Source organism: Lutra lutra, chromosome 13 (genome assembly GCF_902655055.1).
Source record: "Lutra lutra chromosome 13, mLutLut1.2, whole genome shotgun sequence".
Taxonomy (NCBI): Eukaryota; Metazoa; Chordata; class Mammalia; order Carnivora; family Mustelidae; genus Lutra; species Lutra lutra.
The window spans coordinates 32,834,230-32,848,859 of NC_062290.1; the positions used below are offsets into that span (position 1 = coordinate 32,834,230).

The 14,630-nt window shown below is 36.3% G+C and overlaps 1 protein-coding gene across 2 annotated transcripts in view; it reads left to right on the forward strand.

Annotated features, from left to right (window-relative positions):
- The first annotated feature begins 1,629 nt into the window (after positions 1 to 1,629).
- The window catches only part of IL33 (interleukin 33), a 46,367-nt gene continuing 33,366 nt past the window's right edge, over positions 1,630 to 14,630 (forward strand). For both annotated transcript variants that reach the window (XM_047700847.1, XM_047700848.1), the window contains exon 1: positions 1,630 to 1,696. The gene's annotated coding sequence lies outside the window, so the exon portion shown is untranslated. The remainder of the gene's footprint in view (positions 1,697 to 14,630) is intronic.

The following is a 14,630-nucleotide window of genomic DNA, read 5'->3' on the forward strand; positions in this document are numbered from 1 at the left end:
AAGTTGTGTTTAAGTCTGATGTCTGTGCAGTGCCTTGGGGTTGATGACCTGCCAAAAACTGTCTTTCCAATTGTTACAGTCTTGGCCACCAGGGCCAGGCAATCAAGGAATGTCTCCTGTGTGGATTGTGTATACCCACTGATTTGGGCAAGGAAGCTAGAGAGTATATAGGTGGGTCACACTCACCAGCTTCAGAAATGCAGTGAGCAAACGTCTTCACTGCACGCCCCCACAGCTTTCAGCAGTGCAGTGCAAGAGTACCTCGTCTGTGCACATACACCAGTTTTGAGCTAAAAGCTGGAATATGATAACTACTTGCTCTTGCCCACCCCAGCCAGAAAGTGAGGGAGCACTACAACTACCTGTGCTCTCTGCCTCAGCACATGCTGTAACTTCTTTCTTGCTCACCCCCATCACAGCAAATGGGGGTATGAGGGTGGTGAGAAGGTGCTGCATCTGAGCTCACCTGCATGTTCTTACAGACTGTGTGAAGAGGAGAACAGTTGTGTCCACCAGCATCTCCATCTCTAGGAAACACCTCAGCTGTTCCCTGCCCCTCCAGCCAATGCTTCCAGATCAATAAATGAATGTCCCTCATATAGTATTGGTTCTTTTCAAACTGCTGTTTTTTCACTGGGTCTTGGGGCAAGTAAGACTATATGTGAACTCTCCAAGAAGAGAATCTCAGTTTCTTATTGCATTCTTCAGAATGCAATCAGGCACATTGGTTTTTCTAAACCAGATTTCTGGGGGCTTGTCTTTCCAGTGCAGATTCCACAGGCTGGGCATCCAATATGGGATACCCTTGCTCCTCTGGGAAAAGCACCTATGTGGTGACATCCTTCATGCTGGGTGTTGGCATTTTTTGAGATTGTGTCTCTGCCTCTCCTACCCATCTTGATGTGGTTCTTTTATCTTTGTTGTATCCTTTTTTGTTGTTCTTTGTTGTGGAGAGCAGTTCATCTAATTTTCAGATCTTTCTCAGAGGGAATCGATTCATAGGCAGCTGTAGGTTTGGAGTGTTCATGGGAGAAGTAAGTTCAGGAACTTCTCACTATCACCTTAAAACTCCCTCCAAGAATTTCCATATGAACAGTGCTGAAGGTGAACTTCAACTCTGAACAGAGCCAATATGTGGGGGCAGAGGCAGAGGAGGATTGTGAGTTGGAGATGGGAGTGGGGGTTGCATATAAGATAATTCTGATGTGAGTTGGAAATAAAAAAATAAATAAACCCATAATTTTTAAAAAAGATTTTATTTTATGTATTTGACACAAAGAGAGAGAGAGACGGTGAGAAAGGGAACACAAGTATGGGGAGGGGGAGCAGGAGAAGCAGGCCTCCTGTTGAGCAGGGAGCCCTATGCAGTGCTCTTGGGTTTGATCCCAGGACCTGAGCCAAAGGCATACACTTAATGACTGGACCACCCAGGCACCTAAAAATCCATAATTGTTGAATTAAATTTTAAGATGGAGATAGGGAGAAAACAGAAGGTAGGGAATCTTGAATGTTGACAGCATTGTAGCTCTATTGGCTTTTTGCATGCAGTTAAAATCTGCCAAAATCTCACCCACTCAGATCTCCTTCTTACAGCGATTTGGGTCTCTGCCAAACTTTGGGTAATAAATAGAATCTGCAAGCTCTCCAAACACAGAGCTGCAGCTTTTCGGAGGAGAAATCAAAACAAGATTACACGGTAAGAATAAAACTAATATTGTTGTACATTTTTTGTCAGGTTTGGTAAAATAAGATCTTGGGAATCATGGAGAACTGGATTTTATTTCTATAAAATAAAGGATTAGGTTGGTTTGTTATTTAGTGCTGACAGTAGTAAAAGTTGATAATTACAGTTGCTACTAGCTTATAGTTCCACTTTGATTTCCTTTGGATGATTTAGAGAACAATTAATAAATTGCTAAAATTGATTATAATAGTCTTTATAGTAAGTTTCCATCCCCCACCACAAAACTTTATAAAACAAGTTGATAATTCTACTTTATACTCCTAATGATTATCCAAAACAAACCTACTCACAATTGTTTACCAGTGGCTTCAAATAAGGGAGGCAAATAAAGAACTGAGAGGGGCAATCCCTTCAAAATCATCTGCTCAAAAAATAAGCCATTTTTGAAGCAATAAGAATTGGCATCCTAAATGAGTAAATTCAAAAGCTCATTAGGTTTGCTACTATTCTTCATTTTGACACTGTCTTTAAAATATTGTTTTATTCTTATTCTTTATTTCTTGCTGTCTGCCTTGTGGCAATTTTTTCTCCTTGTGCTTTTCTCTGCCTTATCTTGCCATACATAAATACTTGCCTCCAGACTATTTTAATAAAGAAAATGGTACAAATCCAAAAGTACTGTGGCTGCACAAAGTTGATTCCAGACCTTTGGAAACTTAAGAGTTTAGGAGTAGGTGTGGTTGGATCTTCCTGACTCTCACTCCCTCCTCAGCTGAAGCTTGAATCATCCCTGTATGCCAATGTGGTTCAGTGCTGTTCTCAATATCCTTACCTATTGCTTCTCACATTTGTCTTTAGAATACTTTTTGCTTCTCTTTTAATTTTGTCCCCAAAAAGTCACAGTTCTGGGTTCAGAAAACATTAGAATCCTCTATTTCCCAAAGTTTGGAGTGCCTGACAAGAATCACACAGTTGAGTAATATCCTTAAATAGTTAAGAACTCTCTGCACAAGCATCACTCCCTATAGCTCAAATTTCACATTTTTCACATTTTTCTCTGAAAAGATCTTAGATTTTCTACCAGTCCTTCACTGGCAGCTGCATAATTCATTTTCTCAGCAATGATCTAGATATTTTTCTATTTCCTATTGCTGTTTAGCTTATAATATCTACAGCCTAAATGTACCTCTTTCTCTTTCCCATTTATAAAGAAAGGAGAATTCTTAGGAGAACTTTTACTTCAGGCTTGAAACAGGGCTGAAAGTAAGGCGAGAGATTGAAAAATGGGAGCTGCCGCTCCTCGTTAGGGTCAGCAGAAGGTTAAAGAAACAGAACTTACAACTAACTACTGGGAATGTATCTGAGATTTAATTGTAAAAAAATTCATCCACGGGGGAATTAAATCATTACAGAGATATACTGTGGGGTGTGTGTAAGTGTGTGGAGCACCAAAGGGAGGAAAAAAATAAACATCAAGGAATATTTATGCCAGTAAATTTGATAGCACAAGGCCTTTTTTGGAGATACACGTGCAGAATTAACTCTTTACAGAGAAGTTCTGCAGAACGTACTGGCATTGAGAGAAATTTTATGCCAGTAAATCTGATAGCATGAGGTCATTTTAGGAGATATGAGTGTGACTGTGCCAAAATCAATGTATCTTTTACTCAAACAAGTTGAAATTCTGGCAAACATGGTTGAAATCAAAAGTATCAGTAAGAATTTTTCTTCTTTATATTACAGCTTGTACAGGGACATTTAGAAATATTAAGACCAAAAATAATCTCCTTGAATAGCAGAAAGAAATCTTAATTCCTTCAAACAAAATGATGCTTGGTTCAAGGATTTCGGGAAATCATAGTAGAACCTCTTATCTTTGTTCAGTTTCCCTCTGGGTTCTCTGGTGCTGACATTTGCATGCAAGAATATGATTTAAGGGAACACAGCCTCACAGGGCAGCCAAAGTTCATTGTTGCAGGATGGTAATGGGGAAGTAAAGAATTTGGGGGCACTTCCTCCTTTTAACAGACTCCTGGCAGATACTCACATGTTGGCCTTGTTATTGTCAATAGATCATGCTGTATTTGGGAAAATTTCTGGTTTTGTTTTTGTTTTATGTGCGGAGCACAATATAGCATAATAGTAAAAATACACAGATTTTTTGAGTCAGACAGATCTTAAATCCATCATCTATCACTGACTACCTGTCAGTGATCTGACTTAATCTTGGGATCTTACTTGGGATCTTACTTAATCTTCCTGACCCTGAATTTTTTTCCTCTGATACAAAATATAAAGCAAACAAACAAAAAAAAAACAGTAACAATAACAAAACATCCTACCTTAGAGAGGTGTTCTGATACCTATGAAAATAAAGCAAGTCATCAGCAGTCATTAAACATAACTATTATTAATCACTGATCACGTACTAAATGTGAGATATTTTCCCCACATTATGCCATTTAATTCTCAGAGTGTCTCCATGAGATAACATTCTCCATTAATAAAGTTAAGCAAGAAAAATTTGGAAAGATTGTAATAACCCAAGATAACTCAGTCAGTAAATTTCAAATCTGAAGTTAAAACCCAGAGTTCAGTACCATGTGGAAAAGAACCAAGAAGGAAGATGGATTCCAAAAATTTCATTTAGTGAGACTTTAATCTTGTAAAGCCATTTTCTATTCAAAGTTTCCATAATTTTCAAACAAAAATATTAGTGAGATCATATTAAAACCTTCCACCTATTGTTTTTAAGGTTACATTCATTGCCATCTGAGGTAAAAATTTCCACTTCCTGATGTAATTTTCCATTGGTATTGCCAGAACCAAGAAGGGTCCACCCACAAACTTGACTGGGTGCTTTCACTTTTAATTAGCACAACAGTTTACATCTAATTCTCTTCACTTTGAGTACCTTATTAATTAGTTGATTGCCACAATTTTCCTTAGCAACACTAAGGAACACTAGTGCATCTGAGACTTTTTGCAATTCTCGTGAATTTCTTAACAAAGATTCAATATTTTTTTAAAGAGTTTGATAGAATTGCATAGTTTTGCACATCTGCTGTGTTCAAATATCAACCACTCTAACCTCTTAGCCTGTTGGCTCTATCAGTTGCAGATGTTTAAGAAATGTTATCTAAGCAGTTAACATTTTTTTGGTTAAGAGATTATGAGCTTTTTCTCTTGTGTTCTTTGGAGACTTATTAGATACAAACATGAATATTCCTCTAGCTTGAATTTGTTTGTTCCAAAATTTTTCCTTTCTGAGGTTATATTTTTCCATGATCTTTTATGTATTAATGTATGTACATATATGTATTACTTGTCCATATTCTTTAGCAATCCTGTTTAAACAATACTTTATCAATAATCAGCATGACTGCCTCATATTGGTAAATCAGTAGTAGTTGTAGTATTCAGTTGTTGTGAGTAATATTTCTTTCCAATCTTCTTAAAAAGTTTCAGCCTTAGGGGTGTCTAGGTGGCTCAGTTGGTTAAGGGTCCAACTCTTGATCTCAGCTCAGGTCTTGATCTCAAGATCGTGAGTTTGGGGCCCTCACTGGGCTCCACACTAGGCGTGGAGTCTACTTTAAAAAAAAAAAGTTTCAGCTACAGACATAGTTGTCAATATCTATTCTAATGTAATTTGGTAGATATATTCAGCTTCTTTTTTTTTCTTTACTGCAACCTATATAAATCCATATTACCTGAATGTAAATATAACACTCCTTTATCAAGGATGGCACATATTTCATCTTCACTGACTATTCAAGAGTAATATTGTTTGTGACATAATCATAATTCTCACAGTGTGGTGGTTAATAGATTATATTGGATATTATTAACTCAAAGAAGTATGAGCTCTTTTACTAAGAAAGTTTGGACATGCTTAAGACATGGCATGTAATGCTTACATCTGGTTGTCTAATTATTATTACCTTATTATAATAAAGTAATAATACCTTATAATAAGTCCATGAGATCAGACTCAGCATTTAAAGCATTAAAACAATTTGCACTGTGATGTGCCAGTTGGAAAAAAACTGTTTCTAAATCCTTGTATTTCTAAATTCATAAAAATATAAAAATTAGATAGAAGTCCATTTTTAGCAGCATCCAATTTTTTTTCTGGTTATTTGTCATAAATTCTCCTAAAAGAGCATCTGAGTTTATTTAGACTACTATCTAGGCTTAACAGTGCAATGACTCCTAACCTATAGGGTTGTTGTTCACTGTTAGGTCCAGGTAACTTCTGTACCTATTATATGCAAGTCCTCTTCTTGGCAAAGGAAGGAACACCAGTTATATTCTTTCACCCTGAATTACCCTGAATATACTCAGGAAGAGGTCCAAATATTTATAAAGGAGGAAAACAATTAAGTGTTATCTTGAAGAAGAAGAGAGGTGGTTAACACAGTCTTTCCATGTTAGTAGCTTTCACCTCAAACGCAGCTACCAGGTAACCAAGGCTGAACCTACTTAGAAGCCCACATAATGAAGATGAAGTCAACAATTTGGGGAGTAGCTGGAGCAGCCCATGAAGTAGGCAAAGTGGGAGACAAAGACTTGTCATACCATCATGGACAAGTTTCCAGCCCTCTGAGTTATATTTTCTGATTGTTGTGCAAGGAAGCTCTATTTAAACTTGTACAGGAATTAAATATCCAGGGTGTGGATTGTAACTTAAGTTTTTTCAGGTCAATTGCCAGGAACCTCCACACCTGTGAGTGGCAAACTTCCAAACCCTTGACATGGGTTGGGAAGCTGCCAGTGGCTTCTTCCTGCTGCACAGCTTGAGCATGGTGTAGGGCAGCAATTTCTAGTTGGTGGGCATGGGGGCCGTGTTGGCCATAGGCCTGCTCTGTGCTTGTGCCCTCAGTTTTTACATGGGTCAGCTGGAGCTAGATGTGAAATTGTTGCTCAAAGGAAGATGGGACAGCCTCTGCTGAAGGCCCTGATGAAGTAGGCCAGCCACCACAGGCATGAGCAGCTGGGCCATGAGGAGTAGTTAGGCACTGGACAGCCCAGGGACCAAGAACTGGGACATTAAAGAGTGACCCTTCCCTCATTCCAGGAAGGAAGGAAGGAAAGAAGGAATGAAGGAAGGGGAAAGAGAGAAATGAAGGAAGGAAGGAAGGAACTTCCATACTCTTAATTTTTAAATTTCTTTTTAATAATCAAATTTAATATCATCTAATACATGACATAGTGTATTACTAGATGGCTATTTGGTTGTGAAAAAAATATCCCATGGTTTATCCTGAGGTGATGTTCTAGAGCTGGTATGGCATAAACAGAGATAATTAGGAAAAGACCCAGCCACATGGAGCCTGCCAGCTGAATACCAGCATGGGGAGGGACTCTCATTCTGACTTTGGACTATACCAACTAATCTGGGATAACATGGCACAGAGGGTAGTGTGGAATATCTAAAAGTTCTACAGAACTTTTAACAACTTGACCAGTGTTTCTATTACTATTTGATAGGCATATCCCAAACATAGGAGAAAATTCCTATAAAAGTTATGCAAGGAGTAACTTCAGTCTTTGTACAAGGGAAAACTTTCACATATTATGAAAATATATTTACAATTAATTTTAATATATCATTTATATATCCATATTATTATGTTATAGTTTTGTTTAAAATATAAAATTATTTAAATATTAAACTGTTTAAATTAGCTGATATAGAAAAAAGTATGATAATTCCTCAAAAGATTAAAAATAGAACTACTATATGACCTTGCAATGCCACTTTTGGGTATATAGCCCAAAGAATTGAAAGCAGGATCTTGAAGGGATATTTGTACACCCATGTTCATCACAGTATTATTCAAAATAGCCAAGAGGTAACAACAGCCCAAATGTCCATTCACTGATAAATTGATAAAGAAAATGTGGTATATACATACAATGGAATATTATTCTGTCTTTGAAAAGAAGGAAATTTTATTACATGCTTGGCTTCAACATGGATGAACTTTGAGGACATTATGCTAAGTGAAATAAACCAGACACTTATCTCACTTATATGAGTGTCTATAGTAGTCAAACATATAGAAACAGAGAGTAGAACAGTATCATCAGGGGACTGGGAAAGGAGGAAACAGGGAGTTGTTATGCAATGAATATAGTTTCAATTTTGCAAGATGAAAAAGTTCTAGATATCTGCTGCAGATCTAGTTAACACTACTGAATTTAATAAATTTAATAAAATTTGATAAATTTAATTAAAAATTTAATTAAACATTAAATTAAAGGGACACCTGAGTGGATTATTTGGTTAAGTGTCAGCCTTCAGCTTAGGTCATGATCTCAGGGTCCTGGGATCCGCCTGCCTGAGTAGTTGTCAGGCTTCTTGCTCAGCAGGGAATCTGCTTCTCTCTCTCCCACTGCCCCTTGTCCCTCTCATGTTCTTTCTCTCTCTCAAATAAATCAATAAAATCTTTTAAAAATCAAATAAAAATAAAAATTATATTAAAAGAGAAAAAGAAGCATTTTAAGCATGGAGGTCAGGGGAAATGTTTAAATATCCCAGCTGTTTTTAAAGATATTATTAAATCAATGTCCAGAATGCATTAGTTGTTTGCCATTTAATTTTAGTGTTTAGAAAAAGCCAATGTAGATGACATTTAGACAAAAAACAAAGAGAATTTGTATCACTTGATATGCATTAGCTACAAAAATAGAATAATGAATTGAACATGGCTTAAAATATAAGCACACTTGTTGCTCACTTAACAGGAAGTTCTAAAGTGGGCAGTTCCACAAATGATGCAAAGAATCAAGGACATCACCAAAGATCCAAACTCTTCTCACCCTCTCCTCTGCGGTCCTCAGACTGTCCATGATCTCTGCCTTTATGGGAGAGCTCTGAGCTCTGAGCATCACATCCTCACAGAGGCCAAGTGAGTGCAAGTCAAAAAGTACTTACTCTTAAGGAAAAAAAATTTTCCCTGAAGTCCCAGACACACCTCCCCTTTGTCTCATTGGCAAGATCTGAGTCACATGCGTACTCCTAAATGCATTATTGTCAGACAGACAGGATTACCATGAATGGCTTATGTTTCTGCATGTCTAAATTTATTCTTTGGGGAAAGAAAAGAGATTTGTCAGCTAAGAAACAACATGCAACCCAGGTAACTTTCAACATCTTCCAATTCCCACAGAACTCCAGCCATTTTTGGTTTTTAAGAACTTATGGGGTGGGGGGCACTCCTGGGAAGGGCAGCCAAACTCTTTTCAAATTTACCATGAGGATTCTGCCTTATTTCAAAACACCTCAAAAATCTCTTTTAATCTGAGCAAATTTCAATTCCTTCAGGTCAGAAAACTAAGTCTTTAATCAGGCATATTATAACCACTTATTTTGTACTAAGAGAAGAAGAGAATGTGTGCATTTCCCAACTGACCATTTTCCAGTCAGCTCAATGCATTCTTAAACACGGATGCTGACACTTCCTTAATTTTTTTAATCATGACATATAGTGCTTACTTAATTCTGTCAATGAGTCTCTTTGACCACCACACTTAAGAATGTGGAACCTGTATATTTTAGAATTCACTGACAGTCTCTCTTTCTTTTAACTTAAAAATTTTCATTCATATAACACACACACACACACATACACACACACACACACAAAACTGCACAAGTCATGACTAGATATCTTAATGAATTGTCACAAAGTGAACAAACATAAGTAACCATTTAAAGAAATTGAAGTTTCTTTTGAAATTGAATTGAAGAAATTGAAGAACTCTAAGAGCCTCTCATGTCCTCTTCTAATCACCACTCTGTACCTCAAGAATAGCATTATACTTTCTAATATCGTACATTCAATTTGCTTGTGGTGTTTTTGAACTATTTATAAATGCATTTGTCTAGCCTTTCACTCAGCATTGCATTTGTGAGATCCATCCCTGTAGTTCCACATAGAGGTAGCTTGTTTATTCTCATTAATAGTTAGAATTCCTCTAAGTAAATGTGCAACAATTTATCTATTATAATGTGGATGGACATTTTCAATGTTTCCAGCTTAGCATTATATGACTACTACTGCTATGAGCATTCCCTTATTATGTCTTTTGACATTTTTATGCCTTTCATATATTCCCTCAAATAGAATTGCTGGGCCAAAAGTATGCACATGTTCAGCTGTAGTGAATACTACCAAATTATTGCCTAAAGTGGGTGTAGCAATTTGTACTCTAATCAGCCATGTATAATAATTCCATTTGTCCCAAATCTTTGCAGATACTTGATATTTTCTATCTTCCTCATTTTAGCCATTCTGATAGGTGGGCATTGTGGTTCTCCTTTAATGCATGTATTTTCTTTACCTTCCCTAGAAATACACTATGTCAGTCTGGGGAAGCTAGTACTTTTTCCCCGGAATTGAGTTAGCTAAGGAAACACAATTTAGAAAAAACATGACTTCACTATAATTGTAATTTTGGACTTGAGCCATTTGTCTATTGTTTATCAATTGCAAAGCAACATTAATTAGGGAATGAAACAAATCATCATATTGTATTTAGGTTTCAGAAAAAAAAGTCAGGAATCACTTTTTTTAAAGTGTCATACCATAGTAGAAGAAAAAAAAGGATTATTCTCTTAGTTCCATGGTCACAAATTTTGTTTTTATAGGCTTTTTCTTAAACAAATCTATAGCTTTGTTTATTTACTTTTCAGTAAGCTTAAATCCTCCAGGGGTACAGAATCACAGGGATTCTGTGGCTTCAGCAGAAACATTGCTTCAGAGCTTGGCATGAACCATGTCACTGGTTCCATGAGCATAAGTTACTTTTCCCCAGGTTATCCTGGTTTTCTTCAGTTTGCTACCAGGAGTTACTGTATTTATCTTTTCTGTGTACACATAAGCCTATCTCTTGTCTAGATCGAATTCAATTTCATCTCAAGGATAAACACCTTTAATTTTAGTTTTTCCCTTTTTTTTTTAACACCTTTAATTTTAAGAAGAGCTGTGTGCTCCCTCCAGTTCTAGAGGACCCCCCCCCCCCCTTATAGCCAGCAAAAATGGTCTTGGACCACAGACTTCAGTCATTTTAGGAGTCCTGTTCCTGGCAGGCCTCTATAGGCTCCAAGATGGCAGAAAGAGCTAGTTTTTATAGACTTTGAATACAAAATACTTTCAAAAAAATTTAGTCGAGGTATTGTTGAATCATTATGAGTTAATAATAATCCACCCTGCTTAATTTTCTTGAATAAAAAATTGTTCAAATGACATATAATTGAACACAGTATTTGCTTTGTGTAATTTATTACAAGCATTTGGGGTTTTTTTGTTTTGTTTTGTTTTGTTTTATTTTATTTATTTGAAAGAGAGAGTGACCACAAACAAGGGGGAGGGACAAAGGGAGAAGCAGACTCCTCACTGAACAAGGAGCCTGACATGGGGCTCAATACCAGGACCCTGGGACCATGACCCAAGCCGAAGGCAGATGCTTAACTGACTGAGCCACCCAGGAACCCCTATCACAACTATTCAATAAACCAGATTATATCAAGGTTCTACATGTGACATCAAAATAAAGGCTCACTGACTAGTTTGTGTTTTAGCACAAGGACAACTCTCATCTTCTGGTTGGGTGTCAGGACCATGAAACTTATCTTTTGAAACTTATCTTTTACACCTATTTTTGAAACTTATCTTTAGTCTTCATAATACAATTAGCAAGCACTTGATGAACCAGTAGTTGATTTCCACTGTTGAAGAGAAAACTTTTTTTATAATGTTTTTATTTTTAAAGGAAGTCTGCTACATTTATCTTCCACCAATACAAAGTTTTGTTACCTCAGCTGCTGCTTCAGGCTGCCTTCTCTTGCTTCCAAATTTTAGAGACCAGAGCACCTCTGTCCCCATTTCCATAAATATCTGGCTCATCCTTTTAGAAATTCCTCTTGTTATTCCTTAGTTTTCCAAAGCCTACTAGCTCCCAGGATCAATTCCAGAAGTATCTAAGTGGCATCCTTGTGCACTAGAAATTGAAGCTAGGTATAACTTTCACTGGCTTTAAATATATATTGGTGGTATCTGGAAAAAATTTCTCCTCATCAATGTTTTATGTGGTTGAAAAATGTACCATACCCAAGCCTGCCTCTTTACAAATGAGCCAATTTTAAGACCTATATTTCATTCTACTCATTCTACTCTGAGCTTCAAAATTTAAATCTTTGCCTGTCTAAAGATCTCATGTTTCTCTTAAAAAACAAACAGCAAGTTACCTGATAAAATTTAGGTTGCTGTCCAGAGAATTGTATCCTTGTTAGGATTTCAAATTATACAAATATTAAAGTACTTCAGGGTTTGGAGTCTGGGCATTATTCCCAGAGTCAAAACTAACAATAATGTGCAAGTTTTCATTCTTGGTTAAACAATTTATGTTTCTTGTATTGTTGCTAATTCCAGATGTTCTTAGACATGTTGGTATATATTTATAGAGAATTAGGCAAGACTCAGAAATAATTCTTCCATACATACATATACATAGATGCAATTACTATCTTTTAATGAACAGAGATGATAGATTTTGATATATATACAAATGATTTGTCTTGAGACACAAGCCTTGCCAGTTGTCTTCCGTTGTGGATCTCAGTATAAATAAACTTTTTAGAAAGTAAAACAAGCTGGGTATAGGCAGTGAACTGAAACAAAACAAATTGTATTTCATCTCCAGTTTTGAGTACTGATTTATGACTTAGTGACTCAGGTGTTTATACACATCCTGTGGCTTGGTACCTGCTTTCCCTGTGTATATTTCTCAGAAGACTTTCCCCAGATTGAGATTTTTGCATCTATCCCTACTTGTTCTTTTGCCGCCTTCTACAGAATGCTATGCCAGAACTATTTTCTGTGACTCTGCTTTGATTACATCTTCTAAAACCTTTCTCATTCTACCCTCATACTATCTTATAAGCTTAAAGGAAACAATGCTTTGTCTCCTTACCCCAAATGGAAAACTGAGCAGCTTCATTGGTTCCTAGCGATGGGACACTGTACTGTGTAAGAATGTATTAACATAGTTATTAAATTCCATATATGATACGTAACGACAGTGCCAGAAAGTTCCCTAATAAACTGAAACTGTTCCCTATACTTTCTTCACACTTTGTTTTTCTTTGCTATTGTTTAATATTTTAAAGAAACAGCCCCAGGTTAGAGAGGAAAGAGTAGTGACAGCTACCACTTAGTGAGTTGGGAGACCAGAGTTCTGGTCCTGACTCCACACAAAGCTCTGTTACTTTGAGTAAAGATCTGACTTAATGGTTCCAAAAACACCTAATGTTAATTTCTCAGGTTTGTGAAATTGGGAACTACTCTAGGACTAACAATCCATCCATAAGCCCTATCAAAATTTTCTTTTCCTCGTCCCAATAGCTTCATTTTCCTCACCTTCTCTCTTTTTTCAATGTTCTGCAGTTTCATAATTGATATATAAAAATATGGATTTCTTTAAATTTTTTAACTTGCATGGGATTCTTAGACCCAAGACTCTTTAGACTCCTTAGAAAGACTCCTTAGAAATTGGAATCTTTCAGTAATTTTGGAAGTTCTCAGTCTTTATACCTTCAAATATTTTCCCTTCTCTATTTTATCATCCCCTTCTAAAATTCCAAATACATACACATTAACTGTCTTCGAAGTTTCTCACACCCTTTTCCATATTTTCCATCTTTACGTATCTTTGAATTGTATTCCAAAGAATATCTTCAGATATATTTTCTAGTTCACTGATTCTTCATCTAGTTCACTGTGTCTAATCTATTTAATCTGCTGTTTAATAAAGTTTTAATTTCAATATTACAATTTTTTATTTCTAGACATTCTATTTGGATCTTCTTTGAATGTAATTTTTCTTTGTTCCTGCTTTCAATATTTTTAGAACTCTGCCTGAAGATATTAAAACTAAGTGTTTTATATGTCATTCCTGATTGTTCTAATACATACACCAACTTTGCAGGTTGGTTTCTGCTGTCTGCTCTTTCTGTGGTTCTCACCAGGGTACCTACTATTCTTGTTTGTTTTATAAATTTTAACTGCAAACTATTCATTTGGCCTGGAAATTTTTCTGTGCAAATGGATACGTTGTGGCTTGGGGGGCAGCTGAGATCAAGTTAAGACTTGTGTTTGCCTTTCCCATTTTTCTTGAGACACTACCAGCCTAAAACCATTTTATATTTAATTCTCTATTTCAGACTTTTGGAAACACACAGGTAGTATGATTCCAGACTATAAACCCATATGAGGGCTGACTTTTCATGAGGGGAGAAATCCTCAGAAGAATTGTTTTCTTTCTATCCAGTGCCAGAGTTGAGTCAAACAAACTTCCTAGTGGTGTCCTTCTGCAAGTGAGGTTTATTTATCTCAACCACCCTTCTACTACAAGTGCAGGTTTTTGGATGTTCAAGTTTAGGCCATGCATTATTAGAATCCCCATGTTAGGCATTTCCTGGGCTTTATCTCCTGGGGCCTGCATTTCACATAGTTGTTTACCCTGTCTCTAGCATTTGGTAGACAACTTTAGGAAAAAGCCAAGATTTCTTGCCTCCCAATATTTTGAACACTATACTTTCTTTACTTCCCCTACAGTTCAACCATGAGTTTAAAAAGACATTTTTTTTTTTACTATTTCTTTCAATATTTCAAAAGTCTGAAGTACTTGTCATGGTAACTAATACACCATTGTACTGAAAACAAAGTCTGATTAATTAACTTTATAATGGACAAACATTAAAATTTAAACATATAAACCATATTTATATTAATAAATAAATTACTGATTTTTTAAAAATCTCTTGGGATTCTTTGCATTATTTCTTTTTCAGACAGGGTTTCTACTCCTTATGGTGCTCCTAAATCTACTCACCAACTAGACTGCCAATGATGGTATGTGAACTGGGCTTTAGTTTCAC